This window comes from Benincasa hispida, chromosome 11 (assembly GCF_027475165.1).
Source record: "Benincasa hispida cultivar pf3 chromosome 11, pf3_genome.v1.1, whole genome shotgun sequence".
Lineage (NCBI taxonomy): Eukaryota > Viridiplantae > Streptophyta > Magnoliopsida > Cucurbitales > Cucurbitaceae > Benincasa > Benincasa hispida.
The window spans coordinates 59,536,830-59,562,326 of NC_143488.1; the positions used below are offsets into that span (position 1 = coordinate 59,536,830).

A 25,497-nucleotide genomic window follows, 5' to 3' on the forward strand; every position below is an offset into this window, starting at 1 on the left:
TCCTTTTGAAATTCCTTCTTTCCCGACTGCGTTGTTTTGCGATGTTTCTATGATGGTGCGTATAGTTCACTGCATCTTCCAACTAATCAATGCAAGGCGCTCTTTACTTTTATTAGCTTCTTCAAATTTTGAAAGTCTTAAGTTTCATTTTGTGCAAACCTTTGTTCAAACATTTATTATCACATTCTTGTAATTTTTTTTTTAGCTTTGCGGTGAGAACGCTGCCAACCTTTAAGTTTGGGGGTGGCAGCAGTCTCGGAGAATTGCGTTCATTATATTGAGATCATTTTAAAAAAAAATGAGGCGAGTTTTTTAGAATAACAACTCCACTGTCAATGCAATGAGGAAACCCATGTTGATAAGAGTTCAGCTGTGAAAGGCACTTACTCGAAGTTAGATTTCCGCATGACACACGTGGGGGCAAGCCAAAACGAAGGCAAGATGCCAAGATCAGCGCATTAGCGCAACTCCTCTGTCTGGCGCAAGCCAAATAAAATGAGACAAGAGTTGAGTTGAATATGGAATGCAACCGAAGTTGGATACCCGCATGACACACGTGGAGGTAAGCCAAAATGAAGGGTGTAACCAGGTTCAACGCCGCATATAATAAGCCATCGCAAAATTTTTTGAAGTATTTTGAATGAACGCATTCTCAAAAGCTATACATAAAGCTGCGGTGAATGAAGAAAAAGTTTTTGAGCAAAGGCTTGCGGATATAAACTTGGAAAAGATATTTTTGAAGAAACAGCCAAAGAGGAGGAGAGCATTGCAGTGATGGTCGGAGGTATGAGGAAATTATATTCTGAGAAGCTGGTCATCGAAAAGGAAAGCATGAAGGTGAGTTAGAATTTCTTGAGTATAATGCATGCTTAAGGAAAAACATGATTTTAAGTTTGGGGTTCTGTGGCGAACTTCAGGGAGCCTAAGAGTCATAAGTGCGGCAAACATATAGAGCAGAAGTATCATCTCATCTGCGAGATAGTGCATCGAGGGGATGTGATAGTCACGAAGATCGCTTCGGAGCACAACGTTGCCAACCCATTTATGAAAGCTCTCACAGCTAAAATTTTTTAGGGTCACCTTCAGAGCATGGGTCTACGGTGATAGAGTATATCAGCATACAAACAAGGATCCATAAGCACTCTAATTCATTAATTTTGGCAGTAACTAAAGCATGCTCATCAATCACAAGAGGGTTTGAAGCCATACCTTTGTATAACTCTTTGAAATCTTGATTCTCAACTGTGATCTTCTCCGAAACTTGGTGTGAATCACCTCAAGATCTTCCCCACTATTCTCATGGAGCTTTAGAATGAGTTGTGGGACTCAAAATCAGTTTAAATGAAAGGAACTTGGAGAAGAGCTCACTGCTACAACCCACTTGAAAAACAATTTCTTCAGCCCGAATTTTTTTTGTAAAAACTCTTTAGATGCATGCCTCAATTCCACTCCAATCTTCTTTATTTATTGCAGGTTTTTCATGCAAAGAAGATGGTTGCATGAGATGCAGCTCATGCTTGGAGTTATTGAAGCCATATGAAGTGGGTTTGGTGTGAGCTAGTTGAAGGTTTGATGGAAAAAACCAAATTTCCATTTTGTGTTGTTTTTCAAATTTTTCGAACCAAATGATTTAAAAAATCAATTTGAGTTTAAAAATTGAAAATACTATTAATTTTTTAAAATTAATTTCGTAGATTAATTTTCTAATAAAACTAATAAATAATTATTTAAATAATTTAATTAATTCTAATTAATTTAATATCTAATATTAAATTAATTTTACACAAATCCACCTTCATATATTTAAATCATATTCAAATATAAATTCTCCTATTCCGTTTAATTCTAATTTGAACGTTTCAAATTAACTTATCATGCTATTCTAAAGCTAATCCATTTACGAGCTAGTAGGGGGACCTCGCGGACCTATAGATCATGGGCTCCAACGATCCGAGATTAATTGGCTAAACTCATTAACCCCCCATTCGTTAACTAATGGGTCACGCCACTAAAGCCCATAGTTGAACTCCCCTCACTGTAGATATATTATGTTCACTTGATATAACCATGATCAGTAAGTCGATCTTTCTCAGGTCGTTCGTAATCACAGCTGGATCAAGATCACTGTTTTACCCCTGTGAATACATCTCATTCCTTAAGTTCCCACTGACCCTCTAATGAACAATTTGATTCATAATACTTATGAATCAAGTCCTTTCTCTATCATGAGAAGGCGGGGCCCCGATTGTTCACGACTTGAAATCAGTACTTAAGAGAACAACCTATCTACTAACCCTAAATTAGATAGGAGTGAATTTCATCTTGTAGATCAAAGGATAATTCCATGCTGTTGAACTACTCTCACCTATGCAGATCAAAGGACAACAACCTATCCCCAACATGGAAGGCTTATTGAGCAGTATTGTTGAACTACTCTCACTCATGCAGATCAAAGGATAATCCCGAACAAATAGAAGTTCATAGCTAGCTCAGGTTTAAGATAGAGTTATCCTAGGTTACTTAAAATGAAATAGTCAGTTTTAACAGTAAACGGTCGTTACAAAGAAAAGTGACTATTTTGTGGTCTAGTCTATATGCAAACTCATTGCATAGGATGCCTCCAATCACATGTCTCTACATGAATGATTTGTGGAAAACATCATTTGTATTACCTACAAATAGGTCGCATCCAATAGTGTTACCAGGATGAGATACTCAATTTCATCCATATACTAATTAGACCATTTAGGCTATATACTATCAACTTGATCCTGTTTATGTCACCACATAAAGTTAAAGTATTCACACTATAGCCATGGATATGTTTATTGGATTTTCATAATAGAATGTAAAATCAACAACTTTATCGAATAAATTACTCAATAATATTTTATTGATAAATAGAATGTTTAACACGAACTGCGAGTTCTAGGATATTCCCAACATACGGGACTACTCGCGGCTGGACTAGGGCAAGTGGGAGATTTTTGTACTGAGCCTTAGTGCCCTAGTTTATTGTTTTGTACTTTTTTTTTCTTGTACACCCACTCACTTTAGGACAAGTGGGAGATTGTTGGGGTTGATGTCCTAAACTCTCGTAGGGTCCTCTAGTTTGTAAACACCTATATGAACAAACTTTTTTATGTAATAATATGAGATATTTTCTTCACCGTTGTCTATGAAACATGAGATGTTTTATTTGCATTTACCATAAACCAGTAAACTAAGATCCCTGATCATCGTTGTAACTTAAGCATGTATGTGGAGACATACAACTGGATCATGCCTTAAGTGATAACCTAAATGGTCTATACTATATGGATATAGGAGGGAAACCTAGTGACACTACGGATACGGCCCGCTTTGTAGATAGTTATAAGTGTTGTGATGTGGTACAGATGGTCTGATCCAAATCATTCATGTGGAGACATGCGAGTGGGGGTTTCCTATACAAAGGAGTTTGTATAAGACAAGTCCACGAAGTGTTTAGTCTCGTTATATAATGTCGTTCATGACAGAGACTTCACTTCACTAGGATGACCATAGGTAATATGACCTTAATCCTAAGTGAGTTGGGAACTCCTGCCTTTGAGGGCGGTCGTTTGATTTGCATGGGTGGTAGTGGCCAGATTACCGACTCAAACCTACAACTTTAGGGATTCGTCTGATTGGAGAGCTAGGAACTCAACTACACAAGATGGAATTCAACCCTTCCCCGAAGCAGGGGTAAGTAGATAGATTGCTCCCTTAAGGGTTGATTCCGGAGCTTGAATGATGTGGTGCAACATACCTTCTCAAGGCTCGAGAGGTGTCCATTCATAGTAGAACTATGATGTATTGTTCATTAGAGGGATTAGTGGTACTTAAGGAATTAGATGTAACTACAAGGTCAAAACGGTAAATTGGCCAGCTATACTTACGAGCATCTGTGAAGGGTTATCGTACTGTTGACTAGTTATATCCAATGGACACAGAACTATATCTGTAGTGAGAAACGTGAAGTTGTCGGTCTTTAGTGTTATGCCTGACAATTAATGGATGGGGGATCTCGTGACTAAAGATTTTAGCCAGCTATTCATGTACTGTTGGAGCTTCAAGCTACAGATCCATAAGGCCCTCTTGGTAGCTCAATGGATTCAAGTTGAGAATAAGTTTTTGGGTCAGTTTAAAGTGTTCAAATTGACTAGAGGAAGTTTTATTATATATGATATGGTTAAACTGGTTCAGTTATATATGATATAATTGACATGATGTATGAGATACATTAATTGGAGGAAAATGATATAAATTTGATTTATATCAAGTAAAAGAGAAAAGGACTATAGTTTAAATGTTATATATGATGTGACATTAAAACTATAGGTTATAAATATAATATGATATGTTAGTTATTATATTTATTTATAATTAAAAAAGTTATGAGATTTTAATTGTAGGCGGTTTGTCCTTTAACCGTGCACGAAAGAGGGAGATCGTATTCAGTTTTCATAATTGAAGGATAAAATGAAAAATGTTTTCATTTTGTAAAGGATCACTTCATTAAGTACACTAATTATCGTTACTTATCGTTTAGCTCACGAGAGACTACACGACAACCTTCAAGTGTTTGTCTAAACGATTGTGTACACGCGCCATTCTCTAAACGATCAGGTAGCTTTTTACTAAATGATCATGTGGCAAGCCAGCTTCACTAAACGATCGTGTAAACGATCACACCTGATTTCCTAAACGATCGTGTACTTGATGAAATTTTAATAAATGATCAAGCACAAAGTCTATATGATGGACACTATACTCTCCCACTCTCTTGGTCGTTGAGTTCAATCGTTGTTTCCTCCAGACCTCTACCAAATCCAACAGAGCCCACATCTCTTAGATTTTCACTCTGAGAATACCAAGGTTACTGAGTGGTAGTGTTCGAGAGGTTACTTGTTCGTGGAGAAGATTGTTCGTGATTGACCAGACGATTGGGTAGACGATCGTAGAAATAGTGAGAGGTTGCTATTCTAGACTCTAGGCGAGCGAGAGAAAGTTAGAAGAATAGTTCTTCAAAGGTAAGTCTCTCGTTCATTTTGTATTTATTTCTGAAGCATGCCATAATTTGTTCTAAGATGCATAACTAGTTTGTATATTTGTGAATGCTTGTAACTCTGTCACAATGACTTTGGATCGATCGTGCTTCCGCTCATAGGTTCTTTTTTTATAAGAGTTCCTTCAAGTAAGTGTTACTGTTGAGAAAACTTAAATAATCACTTAGTAAAAATAATTAGCTGTATTTTTTCCTAAGTTAAATAAACCCTAGGTTTTTAAAATATTCAGTGGGAGGAAAAAGATGTATAAGATACGTCATTTTTCAACTCACGTTTCTCCCTTAATGTTCACAGTATGAGACTCATGCTTGGTCTTGAGGCACCTTGGGAGCATCTCCCTTAGGATGATGTTTGTATGGGTCAATATCAAGGTGAATGGAGAAAGTATTTATAGTAAGTAGGAGAGGGATGCGTGTCAATATGTCCTATGGTCTCCTTCATTAGTTTGCAATGTGAGATCTTCTTGCACGGCCTCGAGGCACCCTGGGAGCATCCCCTTTCAAATGGTTTATGCATTAAGTCAATATCAAGGTAAACTCTAGGAATGGATAGGATCACTTTAGTTTTTACCCTAATCGGTTTTTTTCCTTCGGTTGGCTCATTAGGGTGGAAGTTAGGGTCTAAAATGAAGGGCCACACTTACGAGAATGTTTAAGCTAGTAATGATTTCTTGACCAAATTAATGATGACTAATTGTTATAAGAATAAGAGTTATTCTGGTGTAATAATTGGTTGAGACTGTCTCAGCTCAGTGAAGGGACAATTGACTACCCTTCAGTATCTTTTGTCCTAAATCACTAAAGCATCATTGCAAAAGAATTAGATGTTAAATGGGGTTCATTTAGATTTTGCTAAAATTGATTGGATGTTTTAGAGCTATGTTGAAATCTAATGTAGATCAATTTGTTTCTTTTCAGCAAAAAATGTCAATTTGTATTTTTCCGTTATTTTCCTCTACTTGTTTAATCGATTTTAATTATACAACTTGGAAAGATTTTATTAAAACTTTTTTCATGGTTAACGACCTCATCATCGTCTTGACTGAGAATTGTCCTCTAGTCCCAACCCCTGATGCAACACGAAATGTTCGTGATGCCTACGAAATGTGTACGAAGGCTAATAATAAGGCCCAAGCTTACATTTTGGCAAGCATACTTGATGCGTTAGCCAAAATATTTTAGAGCATGGTCACTACACATCAGATCATGCAATCAATGCAAGAATTATTTCAGCGAAAGTTCCCAAAATTTAAGCAAAATGGGGTTGATGACGACGAAACCAGTAATGTCAGCTCCCACGATAAACTCTAGTCCATATTGAATGTCAAGGGATAAATAGAGAAACCAAATGTTGTCGAATCTTATGAAGTTAATCACTGAGGATTGTCCTTTGAGATGAAACTTGGAGTTTATGATATCGGTTATGGAGCTGATCCCACTACTCTCATAAAAAGGAAGAACTCCAAAGAAAATAAATTTGATTTATTTGCCTTGAAGTCGTGTTTAGTAGAGAATGATGATTTCGCTTAGATGGTTGATTCAGGAGCTATTAATCACGTATGTTCTTCCTATCAGGAATTTAGTTCCTGGAGACAATTGGTAGCTGGAGGATGACTTTTAAAGTCGGTGTAAGGGCAAAATAGTAATTTTCTTGTCCAGTTGTACTTATGAGCAATTTGTGGAGGGTCAATGCATCGTCGATTGGTTATATCTAATGAACTTAGAAATATATCTGTAGTGCGAATAGTACAGTTGTTGGTCTTTAGTAGAGTGACAGACGGTTAATGGAAGTTGATTAATTTAATTAAAAAGTTTAATTAATTAATAAAGTGTCATTGAAGCTTCAATTTATAGGTCCATAAGGTCTCCTTTTTAGCTCCATAAGAATTAATAAGAATCAAGTTAATTTTGGATCAATTTGGGTTGTTCAAATTAATAAAGGGAATTAATTATATAAGATATAATAAATATAATGTATGTGATGCATAATAATATAAAGTTTTATTTGAGAGAAATAAATATTTGGATATAACTCAAATATCATTGAGATTCATATCACAAACTATAGGTTAAAATTAATGTGAATATGATTCATATTAAATACTATAGGTTTAATGAGAGAATAATAAACTATATGCTATATTATGTGATATAATATAAACTATAGGTTATGTGTTATATTAGATATAACATATAGTTTAATATATGATTATATATATATGTGTGTGTGTGTATATGTATTAAATTAAAATTAATTTTAATTTAAAAATTCAGTTTTTAGGAGGGGAATTATTAGATAACCACCCCTCCCACATTTCTCTCATTGAACGTGGGTTAAGGCAGAGGTTTTGATATAGGCCCTCTACCTTTTCCTGTAAACACACAGAAGAACTTCTCAGAATTACTCTCTGTATTTTTTTGCTCTAAAAAAGGAAATCATCTCCCTCATCCAAAATTAATTACTGAAGCCCACTCCTCTCATTGATTTTCAATCTTGAGAATAATGAGGATTCATTTTGTTGTGGTGTCCGATTTTGGCTTTAAATTGTTGTGTTTATTGTTGTGTTTGTGTGTTAATTATAGGAATGTGTCAACAACAGCGGAAGCAACAAGGATCATTTAAGCACTCTAATTCATTAATTTTGGCAAAATATAAAGCATGCTCTTGTAGAAAACAAGTGAGTTTCATGACATACCTTTGTAAAACTTCTTCAAGGCTCAATCTCCAACTACTATCTTCTTCAAATCTTGTTATAGATCACCTCAAGATCTTCCCCACTATTCTCTTGGTGCTCTAGATTGAGTTGTGGGAATTAAAATAAGGTTGAATCAAGGGATAATGGAGAATTGCTCACAGCAGCAATCTTGTTGAAGAACACTTTCTTCAGTACAAATTTTCTCTAAAATTCTCTCTTGATTGCATGCCCGAAATTCACTCCAAACTCTTCAATATATTGCAGATTATCATGCAAGGAAGAGAGTTGTATGAGTTGTAGCTCATGCTTGGAGTAACACAAGGCAATAGTGATGGCTTTCATGTGAGCAAGTAGAAGATGGATAATGGAAAAAAATGGTTTTTCCATTTGTGTATTATTTTTCCAATTTTTCAATTTTATCACAAAATCAAAACTTTTTTTTATTTTATTTTAAAACTAAAAAATGTATACAATTAATTTCATAAATTATTTTTTAAATAAAACAAATTAATTTAATATCAAATATTAAATTAATCTTTACACACATCCATCTTTATATATATAAATCATATTTAAATATAAATTCTCCTATTCCATTTAATTCTCAAATTAAACATGTAATTATATCTCATATAATTACTAATTCTCTTAATTCTAATTTGAATGTCTCAAATCAACTTATCATGTTGTTCTAGAGCTAGTCAATTACGAGCTAATAGGGGGACCTCGCGGACCTAAAGATCATGGGCTCCAGCGATCCGAGATGAATTGGCTAAATTCACTAAACCAGATTAATCCTCATTTGTTAACTAATGGGTCACTCCACTAAAATCCATAGTTGCACTCCCCTTACTGTAGATATATTATGTCCACATGATCTAACTATAATCAGCAAGTCAACCCTTCATAAGTTGTTCATAATAACGGTTGGGTCAAATATCTGTTTTACCCCCGAGATTACGTCTTATTCCTTAAGTTCCTACTAATACTATAATGAACACCCGGTTTGTGATCCAAGCACTAAACCACACTCTCTCATACCAGTGAGAGGGTAGGGCCCCTTGTTAAAGACCTAGATTCAATACTTGGGAGAACAACCTTTCTCCTATCCCTAAATCGGGTAGGCGTGAACTCTGTCTTACACCCTATGTCCCCAGTTATCTATTAAGTCTTACCCCTGAAATGGGAGTCTTATTGAGCCGGCGCTGTTGAGCCAACTCTCACCTATGCAAATCTAAGGATAATCCCAAATAAATAAGAGTTCATAGTTAGCTCAAGATTAAGATCGAGTTACCTAAGTCATCTAGGTGAAATAGTTAGTCTTATACAGTAAACAGCGCTATAAAGTAAGAGTGACTTATTTCTTGGTCCGATCTTATGCAAACTCATTGCATAGGACACCCCCACTCCTCATGTCATAACATGTACGAATTAGGATCACATCGTATGTAGCATTTTACAACTCTTTGTAACAACTATATAGTAGGCCGCATCCAATAGTGTTACCAGAACAAGGTACTCAACTTTATTCATGTACTATAGATTATTTTAACTATTTACTCGAACCTAATCCACTCTTATGTCTCCACATAAAGTTCAAGTACTCATGTAATAGTCATAGGTCTTATTTTATTGGATTTAGACTTTCATACAATTTATAAAATCAATAATAAGTTTATTGATTATAGAAATTGTTAAATCATTTTACAAACTACGAGTTTTAGAACATAAAACCCAACATTCGTGGGGCGAGTGCAGGTTGTTCGTGCAGTAGATCGGGAGAGGATTCATGAAGAGTTTTATCTCCAAGGGTAAGTTCTTAATTCCTTCTTTCTCTTTAACTATGATAGCATGCTTAAAGTAATTTGTGCTTATCATAGGTTTTCGTCCTCTATATTTTATGTTTTCTAAAATTAAAATTGGGACCCCGATCTTTCTGCTATGAGTATTCTCTTCCGGAGGTATCCTACACAAAGAGTTTGTATAAGATCAGAATACGAAATGATTAATCTCTCTTTATAAAACCATTGATTGAAGAGATTAACATGTCATAGAATGACCGTAGATAACTCGACCTCAATCCTAAGTGAGTGATGAACTCCTATCTATAAGGATAGTCCTTTTATTTATATGAGTGAGAGTGGTTTGACTCGTCAACTCAATAAACCTACCATTTTGAAGATTTGTCCGAGTAGGAAGCTGGAAGCATAGCTACACAAGATGGAATTAACTCTTTCTCGTCTTTAGGGTACTTAGATGAATTTCTCCCTTAAGTGCTGACTCCAAGTCTTGAACAATGGGGCCCTCCTTCTCACTGGCCTAAGAGGGTTTTTTTTTTATTTTTTATGGTAGAACCATAAATAGATTGTTCATTAGAGGATCATCGAGACTTAAGAAGTTAGATATAATTACATGGGTAAAATGGTAATTTTACCCCCAGTGTAATTGCGAGATATTCGTGAAGGGTCGACGTACTGTTGATTGGTTATATCCATGGACACAAATATATATATAGTGCGAGGAGTGCAACCGTGGGTCTTTAGTGGAGTGACCTAAAGTTAATGAATGTTGATTAATTTAACTAAAAAGTTTAATTAATTAATCTCATATAATTAGAGTTTCTAATCTATGGATCCATTAGGTCCCTTTGCTAGCTCAATAAGGGTAAAACAAGAATCATATAATTTTGGATTTATTTGATTGTTCAAATTAAATAAGAGAATTAATTGCATGAGATACAATTAATATAATGTATATAGATACATTTTAATTTAGAATGAGATTCAAAATTATACTTTATTATATGAGAAAATAATGAATTTGAGTAAGATACAAATATTAAACAATATGAATGAGATTCATATTATAACTACATGTTAAATTAATATGAATGAGATTCATATTGAATCTGTAGGTTATATAAGATAAATAAATATTTGAATAAGATTAAAATATTATTTATATGAATGAGATTCACATTAAACCTATAGGTTAGAGGATATTATTTGAATATGATTCAAATGAAATTAAATATATGATAATTATTTTGTTAATTAATTAGTTGTTAATTAATTAATATTTATTTAATTATATATATTAAATTTGATTTGATTTAATATATACATATATATATTAAATGAATTATTAAATGAAAAGAAAAAATTAATAAAATTAATATACTTTTTGAAAAATAAGTAATTTAAATAATAGTTTCATATATATGCATTCACTTTAAATGACCAATAAAGTTACATTAACAAATTTAAGTATCCAATTTAATTTTCATAACAAGGTTGGTAACATAAACATGCAAGATAAATTCAACCAAACAAAATAGACAAACTTGAGCAATTAATTTCAAGAATAAATTATAGCAATTAACTTCATGCAAATAAAATATAATAATAGATTAATTACAAAATTAAATATGAGAGGGATAGTGAAATTGATACAAAAAATTTAGAGTGGTTTGATACAACTAACCTACATCCACTTTCCAATCTCCTATTGGATATGTCACTCAAACTTGACTCTTTTTATGGCTCAGAGTCTAATCGCTACAATATTCTTTTTCCAAACGTAGGAACAAAATCGATCATTCGCACAATTGAGGTCAAACCGTTACAACCACTCATTTTTCCGTGATGAAAAGCAACACATACAATGATTTGGAAATGAAGAACAAGATGAGGAAAAACTCTCTTAAGGAGTAGAACTACAAATTTGAGCACCCAACAAATAAATCCTCACAATACAATATATCTCTCTCAAGAATGAGATGAAAAGAAAAAGTTAGAGCTTTGAGAGAATAAAAATAGTGGCTTTTATGATTGTAAAAATGTGTAAATGTTGTTTTAATTTTGGAGAAGATGAAGATTTTAAAAAGATATGAGGTAGGTGAAATCAAATTCAATTTTGGCCATTGTATATTGATAAAAGAAAATTGAATGATAGTGATTTAAACTCAACTAACTATTAGATACAAACATAATATAATATATATATATATATATATACTTTCTAAAACCATTTTCTTTTAGAATTGAACAAAAAGTAAAAGTTTACCATACATCAAAAACTAGTCTTTGGATACAAACATAAAATAATATTAAATTTATTTTTTTAAAATCAATAAAAAAAAATGAAAAGTCCACCATATGTCATTCCTTCTATACTCCAAGTAGCACATTTCAACGGGTCACTTTGATGAAAAGAATCTGTCACATCATCAGCTTGGGATTTTTTCGTTAAACTTATTTCGGCCACATCTTCTTCATTTAAGCTCCGATTTGAGTGAGTCAAATTGCATTGAATTCATTGATCCGACCTCTACGTAATCACACTTCAAACCACTAAAATTGTTAGTGAATAAGAGAACTTTGTTATTATCAAAACATTAATTGATTAATTAATTTGAGATTAAGGGTAAAAAAACCAATAAAATACACATATATATTAAAATGACTTATTAATTGCATGTTTTTTAGTGATTTTGGAAATTGTTAAAATTACTTTTTATCGTGTTCATAATCACTTCAAAACATGACTGGAACCTCTTAAATATAATTTAATGTCTGATTTTTTCTTTCATCAAATTTGGCTTTGAATGATTAAAAACATATTGTACAATAATTTCGAAAATGATCGATAAAAGTGATTTTAATCATTTCATAATCACTCTTAAACATATACTTAATATATTTTAATAGTTCATTGTTCACGTGAAAAACATCAAACTGAAATATATATATAACATATATGATATATGTGATAATAATCCATTACATCCATCATTTAATAGTGCAATATACAAAGAGACACATCACAAATGGGAGATGCCTTATTCAAACAAGGTTTAAATATATTTAAATTACACGTATAATGCATGCAATCATACTAATTACAATTTTTATAATAACATTCAAAGTAGACGTCTTAGGCTTCTAATTATAGATTAAACTAGATTATGATATTCAGAATTTATCTCAACCTTGATAGTTGTGGGCTGAATTAGATTATTATATACAAAATTTTGCTCAACATCGACGGGTGCAGGCTGAACTAGATTATGAGATATTGGTGTTGGCTGAAATAGATTATGAGGTGTTGGCTGAATTAGATTATCATGTTCATAATTTTGCTCAACCTTGACTAGTGATGGTCTTTGGGGTAAAATATGTAACAATTCATTGAGCTTTTGAATTTCATCATCATATTGTTTCCGTATTTGTTGGGTTTTCTCTTCTACTTGGCGGTATGCTTCTCTTTCATCTTCCAATCGTCGTTGAAACATGTTGTTTACCTCGAGCATGAACTAAGATTTTATGTCAAAAGAAACTTAATGCAGTTAAGTTTATTTTCTTGAAATTAATGTTTAAAAAAAACTTATAGTTTCATTTTTATACATAATATAAAAATTTCAGAAAAATTACAAAATTAATAAGCATAATTGACAAATTAAATAATTACAAAATTAATAAGCATTATAAAACACATGTATTATACAAAACTGAAAATTAAATTTCAAAGAAAAAAAACATTAGAGCTACATTTTTATTAAACTTTGTGAGTTTAATTTTAAAAAATGATTCAATTGTTAATTTGCGTATTAAATAAAATTTAAATTGGTACAAAACTTGATATCACTGGAATTAGTGAGATTAAAGAGGTTTTTAACTTACTTCGTGGGTGAAATTAGCAAAAATCAAGTTGAGTTAGAAATAGAAAGATAGTTTACTAATTAAATCTAAAATCTAATTGGATAAAAATTGATACAAAATGACAGATTTAAGGATGTGGGATCTACCTCATTCAACTTTTCCTGAAGCTTGGGATCAGAATAAATGTCTTGCGTGCAAGACTGTTCAAGCTTTCTTTATTAGAAATCAGAGGAGGTTTGTAGGGCCGTCCTCCATTTTGGTTGATAGTTTCCTTCACTAAATCCAAAAGCTCATTCAGTTGTTCTTCCTTCTTTGCTTTACTGTTAGTTTTGTTGTCAAAAATCACACATTTCTTGCAGGCAGCTAGAATATCCTTCAAAGCTGCAGGACATTCATGGCTCAAGTAATCTTCTATGTCATCACCGTCGTCGAATTCGTCCCCTCCCGTTAAGATGACAATGGTGTAATCCACAATTTTGGGTCCAAATGTATTTTGTAGGGTTTTAATGGCGGCTTCTTCTTCTTGAGTGAATCGGTTTCTTACTAAAAAAACTAAAATAAGTGCATGAATACATCCACTTGCCAATTTTATGCACTTCGTTATTTCTCTTGAGGTGGATTTTATTTCATTGAATAAATAGAACATTCCTACACATTTTTTCCTAATTTGTTGCATGGTGAGAAATCCACGTCAAAACATTTCATATATATTATTGTCGTTTGATTAAAAGTTGAAAACAAGGATTGTTATTAAGATTTCATTTGAAAATTATAACTTAATCGATCGAAGTCATAAATGATCATAACCATTTATTAAGATTTTATTTGAAAATTATTTATGCATTAATTTTTATATATGTGTAGTCTCAATTCTTATAGTCAAGTTTAATTGATTATGATCATTTGATAACTTCTTTAAAAATTGTGATTATTTTCTTATAACTTCTTTACCATAGTTTTCATCTACCCTAACTAATAAATATTTTAATTCTTAGTTAAACTCAAGAAAATATATATGATATGGAAAAATCTTCGTACTACGACCTTTCATTCATTATTTGTCATAAAATAAACATTTAAGAATTGTGTGAGACCTATAGATAAAAATAATTTATCACTTAATGATGTAAAAAAAATATGAGTGAGAGAATTATATACTTCAACAATATTAAAACTTTTTCAAAAACAAAATCAAGTTTCCAAAACTATTTCTTCAACAACTTCTTTTGTCAAATTCATAAAAAAAAAAAAAAAAAAAAAAATCAAGGATGAGACATTTAGATTGATTTTTGAAAGCACTCTTCAGAAGAAGACAAGAAAATAAGAAAATTCATGAGCGGTGATAGTGTGTTTTAAGCTTAATTAAAAAAATAAAAATAAAAAAACAACCTAAGGAAATTGTGCTTATTTTTTTCCAATTTCTTATTCATAGTTTTTGTATTTCCTACAACAACATTAGAACTCTTAACCAATTAATTTTTAATTAAAAAAACAAGTTTTTAAAATTACTTTTTTTAGTTTTCAAATTTTAACTTTGATTTTGAAATACTTCTAAAATGAAACAGCAAAATATAGAAAATAATAGATGAAACTAGTGTTTATATTCATAATTTTCAAAAACAAGAAAGAAAAAAAAAATTAAAGCATTGTTAAGTAACTATTTTATTTTTACTTAATTTTCAAAAACCAAAAACTAAAAATAAAAAAAAAATGGTTACCAAAAGAAGATTAAATTATATTAAAAAACATTAATAAAAGTGATAAGCAGCTGATCATCATAGGAGAACATGACTTTGAATTTGAATGAAATTTCATTAGAGATTATTCTCTCAAGTTTTATGCTTTTTCTTTGTATTTATATGTTTAGAATGCCTGTATTAGAACTTTGAATCTAGTTTGGAACAAGTTCTCCTTTCTTCTGGATCATCGATCAATCTTCCAAGTCAAATCTATTTAGCTTTCTTGGGGTTGCTTACTAAATAGTTAATCGGGGTTATTCTTATTACTGTTGTGGGGTTCACCTAGAATAAAAGGAGTTCTCATACGTGATTGAGGTGGTTCTCTTTATCATTTTTTATCAGAGCTTTGGCTCTAAATAGATTATATCTTTTTTTTTTCTATTTTTCATTCGATCTTTATTTTCTCCGTCTAACTCTATTCTATCCATCTTTCTTGTGACTTTTCATCTTTTTCAATTTCCTTCATTTTTTTGTGCACTTCCTATTTTTTTTTTTTAAAAAAAAAAAAGAAAACAAAGAAGTGAAAGAAAAAAAAGTCTTTTTTTTTTTCTTGTGACCTTTCATTTTCTTTTATTTATCCTTCATATTTAAGTGTATTTGCTGGAAAAATTTTAGAAAAAAAAAAAAAAAAATTCTTTTGCATCTTTCCTTATCTTTTTTTTATAATTTCGAGATTTTATGACTTTTTGCATTCTAGGCTATATTGGAATTTCTTGCATGATTTTCATAAGAATACTTGCTGAAAGTTTGAGATATTAGAAAATCTTACGCTATGTTTCACAAAAGAAGACATCATTGAGAGATGAACCATAGTGATGATAGTTTTTTGAAGAACATTCGAGAAAGTTTGGCTAAATTACATAATTCATTGGCTTATATATCTCAATTGAATCAAGAGTTGAGGTTGCAAGAAAAGTAAGGAAGAATCGAGTCAACCAACCTATTCCAAGTCAAGAAGATTTTCCAATATTTGAAGATGAGCAACCAATTGATGGAGATCAATCTCAAGTTGACGAGGAAGATACCAATGGTGAGGTTGCTGGGGTGAACAAGGAGATATTTGAATTATATGTTGAGATGAATGATTATGATCATCAAAGTTTGAGAGAGGAATCAAAGGGTAAAGTAGTTATGGAGAGTGATGAGATACTTGTAGTATGTGAGGTCATGAAAAACTCCGTAAAGACAAGTGAAGACAGTTTCGAGACAAAGAAAATGAACAAAAGAGAGACATGGGTGATAAAAACAAAAGAAGATAGTGTGATTAAGAGGAAAAAAAAAGATTTGAGTAAAAAATTCATGAGAGTGAGATTATTGTTTTAACTAATGTTCTTTATAATTATTTTTCCTATTATTTTTATGATTCATCAAAAGCAAAGTGGAGCATCGAGTTTGAAAGATTCAATCAATGACGAATGGGGAGGAGTGCTTTTCAAAGAAATTTCACATTTGATTTTGGAGAAGACAAGCCTTTCAAACTTCTTTCCAAAATTCAAGACGATGATTACAAAGTTGCTTTACAAGACGATCCTAAAAATTCAAGGACGAATCTTCTTAAAGAAGGGGAGAATGATAAGCAGCCGATCATCATAGGAGAACATGACTTTGAATTTGAATGAAATTTCATTAGACATTATTCTCTCAAGCTTTATGCTTTTTCTTTGTATTCTTGTGTTTAGAATGCATGTACTAGAACTTTCAATCTAGTTTGATCAATTAGATTGTGGAGAGTTCGTAATCTTGAAATTAGGAACAAGTTCTCATTTCTTCTTGATCATCGATCAATCTTCCAAGCCAAATTTGTTTAACTTTCTTGGGATTGCTTACTAAATAGTTAATCAGGGTTATTCTTATTATTGTTGTGGGGGTTCACTTAGAATAATGAGAGTTCTCATACGTGATTGAGGTAGTTCTCTTTATCAAATAGTTATCAAACCGAGCGTTAATTAGTAATGTCATACCAGGAGTATAGATGACATTTATGATTTACCCATCGTACCGTACACATTTTTCCAAGGTAGAAGTTTTTGTAATGCTAGATGAACTTTTTCTTGATGTGAACACCTTTCTTTCCAAAAATACTGTTTCCGGTTGCACTTTTCCCATTTCCAGTACACCAGTCAACACCATAGTTATGGAAGGAATAGCCGCCATTATTATTTATTTAAATATCAAGAAGATCGATTAAGTTACAAAGAGGAATGAGCTCCTGCATATGCTACGGTAAAAAAAAAAAAAAACAAAACAAAACTTGTTCCCCTTTTATAGGACTGTAAAACACAGTATTACCATCAATTTGATGAATAAATTGAAATGGAAAAGGGGAAGTAATCTTGGTATAAATCTTAAACTTAACTACCTGAGATATTGACCGACTCAACAAGAACACTAGAATCCAAATGGAGTGGATTATAAACGAAATTTTGATCAAAAAGAGAATAGAAAGGAATTTCCATACGAGAAAATATACTTTTGAACAAATTTCAGCATTAAATATATTATATCTTTTGTATTTATTTAAACTGTAAAATTTTGGTGCAATTTACATTTTTCTACAAATTTTGTTCCAAAAATATTATGTGAATCTTGTAATTATATCAATTAAACTCCTAAATTGTCATGAGTGAATCAATATTTAAACATTTTGGCCAAAATAAATATAGTTCAACTATCATAGTCTTGTACTATCAACCTGTCAAGATTAGAGGTTCGATTCTCTCTAACATCAAATAACATAGTGCTTGTGCAAACCAATGATATTTTTCTTTCATCTATACGTGCACAAAAAAAAATTTCAATGGCCTCTGTACACAACTCAACTTTCACACACACACATAGATATATATATTATAAAATCAAACCGTTTATGTTAGTTAAAATTAAACCGAACCAATTATATATATATATATATATGTGTGTGTGTGTGTATTATAGAAAGCCAAAATATTAAATATTATTGTATATTATATATCGCTAGATGAATCTTAAACCATTTCCATATAATTTATTAATCTTAGCTATAGTGAACCTTATCTCTAAACATATAAGAGAGTCTTGTCTCTAGGCTCTTATCTCTTTGTGAAATCAGTTTATATCTCAATCTTCTTAGTATTAAGACTCCATAACATGTTAAATTATGTGATCGATTCAACTTAACAAGATTAAAAAAAAAAAAAAAAAAAAAAAAAAAAAAGAAGAACCAACAAAAGAAATGTAAAGATTAAATCAATGTGATGAATTAGCATGAACTTAAGTCATAAAATCTTAGGGGTATCCATTGTTAGAAGCTACCAATGCACAACAAAAATTACCAGGATCCATAAGCACTCTAATTCATTAATTTTGGCAGAAAAGAAAACATGCTTTAACATAAATAAATGGGTTTCATGACATACCTTTGAAGAACTTCCTCTAAGCTTGAAACCAACTACAAATCTCCTCTGAATCTTGTTGTAGACCACTCCAAGATCTTCACTACTGGCTTGGTGCTGAAGATTGAGTAGTGGGACTCAAAATAAGCCTGAATTAAGGGAATTTGGAGAAGCTCACCGCAGTAACACAGTAGAAGAACAATTTCTTCTCTCACGAATTTTTCTTAAAAACTTGTTCGGTTGCATTTTCTTCAAAACAATCCAATCTCTTCAATATTGCAGACATTCATGCAAAGAGATTTGCTGCATGAGATGCAACTCATGTTTGGAGTTAATGAAGACTTAAAGTGGGTTGTTTGTGAGCTACTACATGAAGACAATGGAAAAACCTATTTTCCAACTTTGTGATTTTTCTCTTCTTTTTCAATTTTATTAAAAATTAATTTCATAAATCAGTTTTATCTAATAAAACTGAAAATATTATTAATTTTACAAAATTAATTTTCTTAATAAAATTAATAAATAATTATTTAAATAATTTAAATAATTCTAATTAATTTAATATCAAATATTAAATTAATTTTACACAATACTATCTTCAAATATTTAAATCATATTTAAATATTTTTTCTCCAATTTCATTTAATTCTAATTTGAACACTTCAAATTAACTTATCACGCTATTCTAGAGCTAATTCATTTACGAGCTAGTAGGGGGGCCTCGCAAACCTACAGATCATGGGCTCCAACGATCCAAGATTAATCGGCTAAACTCATTAGACCGATCTAACCCCTATTCGTTAACTAATTGGTGATTCCATTAAAGTCCATAATTGAACTCCCCTCATTGTAGATATATTATGTCCACTCGATATAACCATGATTAGTAAGTTAACCCTTCACAGGTTGCTCATAATAACGGTTGGATCGAAGCTCTGTTTTATCCCCGAAATTACCTCTTGTTTCTTAGTCCCTCTAATCCCCTAATGAACAATTTATTTGTGATCCAATCATCAAATCGAATCCCTCTCAAGCTAATGAGAGGGTGAGGCCTCTTGTTCAAGACCCAAAATCAACACTTGAAGGGAACAATCTCTCTACAAATCCTAATCGAGTAGGAGTGAATTTCGTCTTGCACCCTATGTTCCCAGCTATTTATCCAGTCTTATCTCCAAAATGGTAAACTTATTGAGCAGAGGCAGTTGGTCGAATCTCACCATTTGCAAATCAAAGGATAATCCCGAACAAATAGGAGTTCATAGTTAGCTCAGGATTAAGGTCAAGTTACCTAGGTCATCGCTTTGAAATAGTCAGTCTTGAACAGTAAACAACGTTATAAAGTAAGAGTGACTAGTTTCATAGTCCGATCTTGCACAAAACTCATTTGCACAAGACACCCCCACACCTCATGTCCCAACATGAAAGAATTAGGATCACTTCATTTGTAGCACTTTACAACTCTTTGTAACAACTGAAGAGTAGGGCACATCCAATAGTGTTACCAGAAAAAGGTACCCAACCTTATTTATATACTATAGATCATTTGGCTCGAACCTGATCCACTTGTATGTCTCCATATAAACTTCAAGTACTCATGTAATAGTCAAGGGAATTTAATTTATTGGATTTCTAAAAAAAATAATAGATTCAATAACAATTTCATTGAATTTTCAAAATAAGTTCTATTATTTACAAACCAAGAGTTTTAAGACATAAAACCCAACATCCATATGGCTGAATCCCTTAGAAAACTTAGTCTATAGCTAGATAAGAATGAATGGACTTCATTAATTCCAATGTCATGGGTTGCAATATAATAAACAGTGAAATAACAATAAGAAATGAAAAAAAAAAAAAAAGTAAAGAACTAAAAGAAGAAATTTGGAACAACAGTAAACATAACCTTTGAATTGACCCAACAAACTAAGATGCCCTCTAAAATGGATTCGATCCTCTCTTAAAATGAATCCTACTCTAGTACATGTTCACATGTTCTCACATTTTCAATAATACATATATGAAAACATACAATTTTATTTTCATCGAATCTTTTATTTTCAAAATTATGTTTACAGATTACCTACCAAACAAGTCCTAATATTGTTAAAGATTTTCACATTAGACAGATCAAGAGATCTCTCAGTATTTATAAGATATATTAGACGACTTAGAGTTCCATCTCAAAATCGATTGGTAATGGGAGGAGTAATCAATCTATCTTATAAATATTGTGAGGTCCTAATTTTTTTCAACGTGGATTCCTCAATAAGATTGAGCTACTTTTAGTTATATTCTTAAATGTCAAAATTTAGTCTTTCTAATTGTATTATTAAAAAATAGTCTTTTGCATCATATAACTAGACTAAAGAATGTTGCTTTTGTTCCATCTTTTTGTGTTAACCATCTAACATGACATTAATAGGATCATTATAGTACCATTACATTTTGAGAATACTTCACTTATAGTATAAATCCAAATTTATTTCATTCCAATGAATCCAATATAATTTTGTCAAACTTAACTAGAAATTTGCATGCACAAATTTGTAAAATAATTGCTTAAATTAAAAAATAGAATAAACACGCAGACATATGAACTCCTTAAGACATAAAAACTCCACAAATATATGAGATCATATCTCATCTCAGTGCCCAAATAGCCCAAAAACCTACCACATATAAAAAAAAATCAATAAGAACTAATCAGTGTGTAATTAGCAAAGTATTTGTAAAATAATAATGTTTATATATGAAACAAATACAATAATCTTTTTGTTGTGAATTTGAGGAGCACAATAGGAACACGAATGGTAATAAAATATAATAAAATAATAAAATAAATAAAACATAGTATATAAATAAAATAAAATAGCAAAATGAGAAATGAGAAAATTCTCAAATTTTTCTACTTTCTACAATTTGTATGGAATTTGTCCAATGTGTGTGTGATTTTAAGATCTAACAAATGCTACTATTTATAGGCAAAGTGGCAAGTGGGTAATGGAACACGAGACATACGCAGTGGAAAAATGACCTAATGACACTCTAATTGCTTTTAATTAAAAGGAATTTAGCATGCAAAATGGAGGAAAAACAGTAAATTAACTTACCTTTGAAGCTCCCGAAAACTGCTTTTCCTTGCTGAATCTCGACCCGAACTCTTTCGAACCACCACTAAAGTTGACCTACTATCCTCTGGACTCATAATTGAGTTGTAGGACCCGATGGATGAAGAACACGAGAAGAGAAAGAGATGGAAAAGAAGATGGATTTTTTTGGTTTCGGGTTTTTATTTTTCTAGCAAAAGTTTAGAAAATAATTTTGCCAAAAAGGCCAAAAACTTTTTAGTCCAAATTCAAAGCCCAATTTATAGAAAAAAGCCATACAACAATTGCATGAACCAAATCTATAAAAATCCAACACCTAGAATTCACTATCTAAGTGAGCTTAATGTCTCCATTATAAGCCAACACATAGCCCAATATTTTGTTAGTGGAATTATCCAATAAAAGTTTGGATTTTCGCACTAACTTTAGTCAAAGGAAAAATAGTCATTTTGTCAAAGTCAAACTTTGACCAAAAAGTCAACATTTTGACTTTTTATGATTTTTTTCGTGTTGACTAATTTTGACCTCCCGAGCATGAATCCACATTCATTTTCTCGAAATTTAAATCACATTTGAATATAAGGTTGGTCAAACTTTGACTTTTTAAAGTCAGAAGTCAACTCTTTGACATTTTACATCTTTGACCATTTCCATTATTTTCGAGCTTCCGAATATGAACGTATTCATATTATTGATATTTAAATCACATTTAAATATTAAAGTTATATCTCTAAACTGAAAACCGACCACTATATCACATATATTTGTCGGTTTCTCTCTCTTCACCTAATTCGAACAATTCGAATCATTCTATCATACTGTTCTAAGTTTATTCCATATGGGCTAGTAGGGGAACCTAATGGACCTATAATCATAGGCTCCAACGAAGTGAGATTAGCTGGCTAAACTCTTTAGATGGAGCTAATCAACATTCGTTAACTAACGGGTCATTCCACTATAGTTCCATAGTTGCACTCCCCTCACTATAGATATATTCGTGTCCATTTGATATAACCATGATTAGTAAGCTAATCCTTCACAGGTTGTTCGTAATCTCGGCTGGGTCATAAAAACTGTTTTACCCCCAAGACTACATCTTATTCCTTAAGTTTCACTGATCCTCTAATGAACAATTGGTTTAAGGTCCAACCTATAAACCGAATCCCTTTCGGGCCAAGGAAAGGGTGGGTTGATGGGTGGAAATTGGAAGTCAATTTTACTCAACAACCAACTTCCCTTGGACGCGGTATGTGATGCATGTTCCTAAGATATGCGTTGATAGACATGCGTCGATGGTCATGCATTGGACTGAATAATGCGTTAACGAATGTATGCAATGACCATGCGTCCTGTCACAAGTTTTCTTGCGTTCACGCCAAGTATAACATGAACGCAAGTTTCTCGGGTAATCCGAGGTTGAACATAGGGACTTGTAGCTATATGTTTACGGTGATGTGCATGCGGCGATTTGAATAAAAGAATGAAGGGGATATTGCTATGTTAATCCTACTCTTACTTCTATCTATCAGATAACACAATGAGAATATGCATGAAAGGTAGAGATGCGACAAACCTTAACATGAAATAAATGAACGGGAAAATGGATAAAATGCGGTGATGTTTTCATTGTAGAACTTAAGAGTGATCGCAAGGGCAACCTTAGTCATCGCAATCCATGCAATCATGCTACAACCATACACGACAAGTCATTTTCTAATGGAAATGCGGTGCTCCTAATTCTAGGATGCATGTGTTGAATGTAAAAGTGTCCATAGAGCTTATTCCTAAGACTCTACTCTTGTCCTATGTGATGATGCACAATGCATGAAAGCAAGGTGACTGCATTCAATCGTATCCTATCTCTAGGATGCATGCGATGCGTTAATAACAAATAGGCTCATTCCTAAGCGCCTATCTCTTGTATTATGTGTTCTAATCTGGCTCTCTCAAGCCTAGATTCTGACTTAACCTTCCCAAGCCTAGATCCTGTCCTTAGACTACCCTTCCGAGTATCCCTAATGGACGAATGAAGCATACATAATACAAGACAATCGCATAAACTTTGCTAATATAAGATTGTTACTATCCCTAGTAAACAATGTATACCTTGCTTAATGCGTTCAACCACTTACCCTCTTGGGCAGTTGATTGTTGCTGACTTCACTCATAGACAAGCAATGCGTTAGCCCATAGACAGGCGTTGCAGCAGCTTCGCACTAAGCAAATAAGATTACTCACACACTCGCGCAATGCACACCTCTCGGTGGTTTGCTACATGCTTCATATCCCTAATCCACATGACTAAGTATGCAATACCCAAGCAATCGCACTAAGTGTTGCAATGAAAGTAAGATTCTAAGCAAGAAGGTGGAGATGGAGTTGAAGGAAACAGAGAAGTGCATTGAAAACAGATTGTATTAATTCCTTAATTCAAAATGTCATACAATACAATAAAGAAAAAGAAAGGAAAGAGGACTGACCGGCTAGAAGCAAAACTTTGCTTCCAGCGAATGTGTGTCAAGGCTGACGGTGGTGCCATGGATGGGTGGAGGAGCTGACTCTCTTGAGATCCAACTCCAATCGAGGTCGTCACTCGGAATGGATGAAAAAGGTGAAGAACTCTCAGTCATCTTCTCACGCGTTTGTCTGGATCGCGAGGAAAATGCCCGGTTGAGGGATAATCTCCGGATGATCGATTTTTCAGCTCTTCGGTCTCTATTTATAGAGCTTGGATCGCCGACAACATTAATTGAACTGCTCTGAGTCTGACATTCGGTGCGTTCGTCCTTTCTAAACCTCTGCCACTAATGGCGTGGTAGGTGAAATGTCAACATCATGTTTGGATTTTCTCGAGGTAGATGCGTTGATGCGTTCATTCCACATACCTTGCATTGATCCCATTAGAATGCATTGTCGTGTATCTGCAATCATTCAATGGCCACATTCGCTTAACAGTGAAACTCTACATTATGACCGCAATCGCTTGACGAGCACAACTCCCGTGCAATGGACGCATACGGCTAATTACCGCAACATCCATGCATTGATCGATGCATTTGCCTTGCGATCGAATGTTTCTCCGCATGCAGTCGTCTATGCAATGGTTCGGTTTCTGCATTTGCGTTCATTTCCTACATTGGCTACAAAAATAGAACATTGAACGTATAATTATCGCAAAATAACAAGTTAGCTGAGATTCGACATGCTGATCGATGCAAGCTCATATTCTTGTGAATTCCTATCATGATTGATTCATATTCTGCCTAACAACCTTCATAATTCTAAGTAAAAGGCCTAAGATGACATGCATTTCTGCATGTCATCACACCCCCAAACATAAAATCATGCTTGTTCTCAAGCATGCATTATACTCAAGAAATTTTAACTCACTTTCAAGCTTTCCTTTGCGATGACCAGCTTCTCAGAATATAATTTACACACACCTTTGACCATCACAGCAATGTTCTCCTCCACTTTGGCTGCTTCTTCAAAAAGATCTTTTCTATGTTTAAATCCAGCAAGCCTTTGCTCAAAAACTTTATTCATTCACCGCAATTTTGTGCTTAGCTTTTTGAGATTGCATTCATTCAAAATATTTCAAAACTTTGCGATGGTTTATTCAAATGCGGCATTGAACTTGGTTACGCCCTTCGTTTTGGCTTACCCCCATGTGTGTCATGCGGGCATCCAACTTCGATTACATTCCATATTCAACTCAACTCTTGTCTCGTTTTATTTGGCTTGCGCCGGACAGAGAAGTTGCTGATAACTTGTAGAAATACAAATTATTTATACTATTTTATTTAGATATTGCGGCCAAAAGAAAGGAAAGTTG

The 25,497-nt window shown here is 32.7% G+C and overlaps 1 pseudogene; it reads right to left on the reverse strand.

The window, feature by feature from the left end:
• Positions 1-12,739: 12,739 nt before the first annotated feature.
• On the reverse strand, positions 12,740-17,338 carry LOC120090744 (immune-associated nucleotide-binding protein 1-like; annotated as a pseudogene).
• Between the last annotated feature and the right edge of the window lie 8,159 nt (positions 17,339-25,497).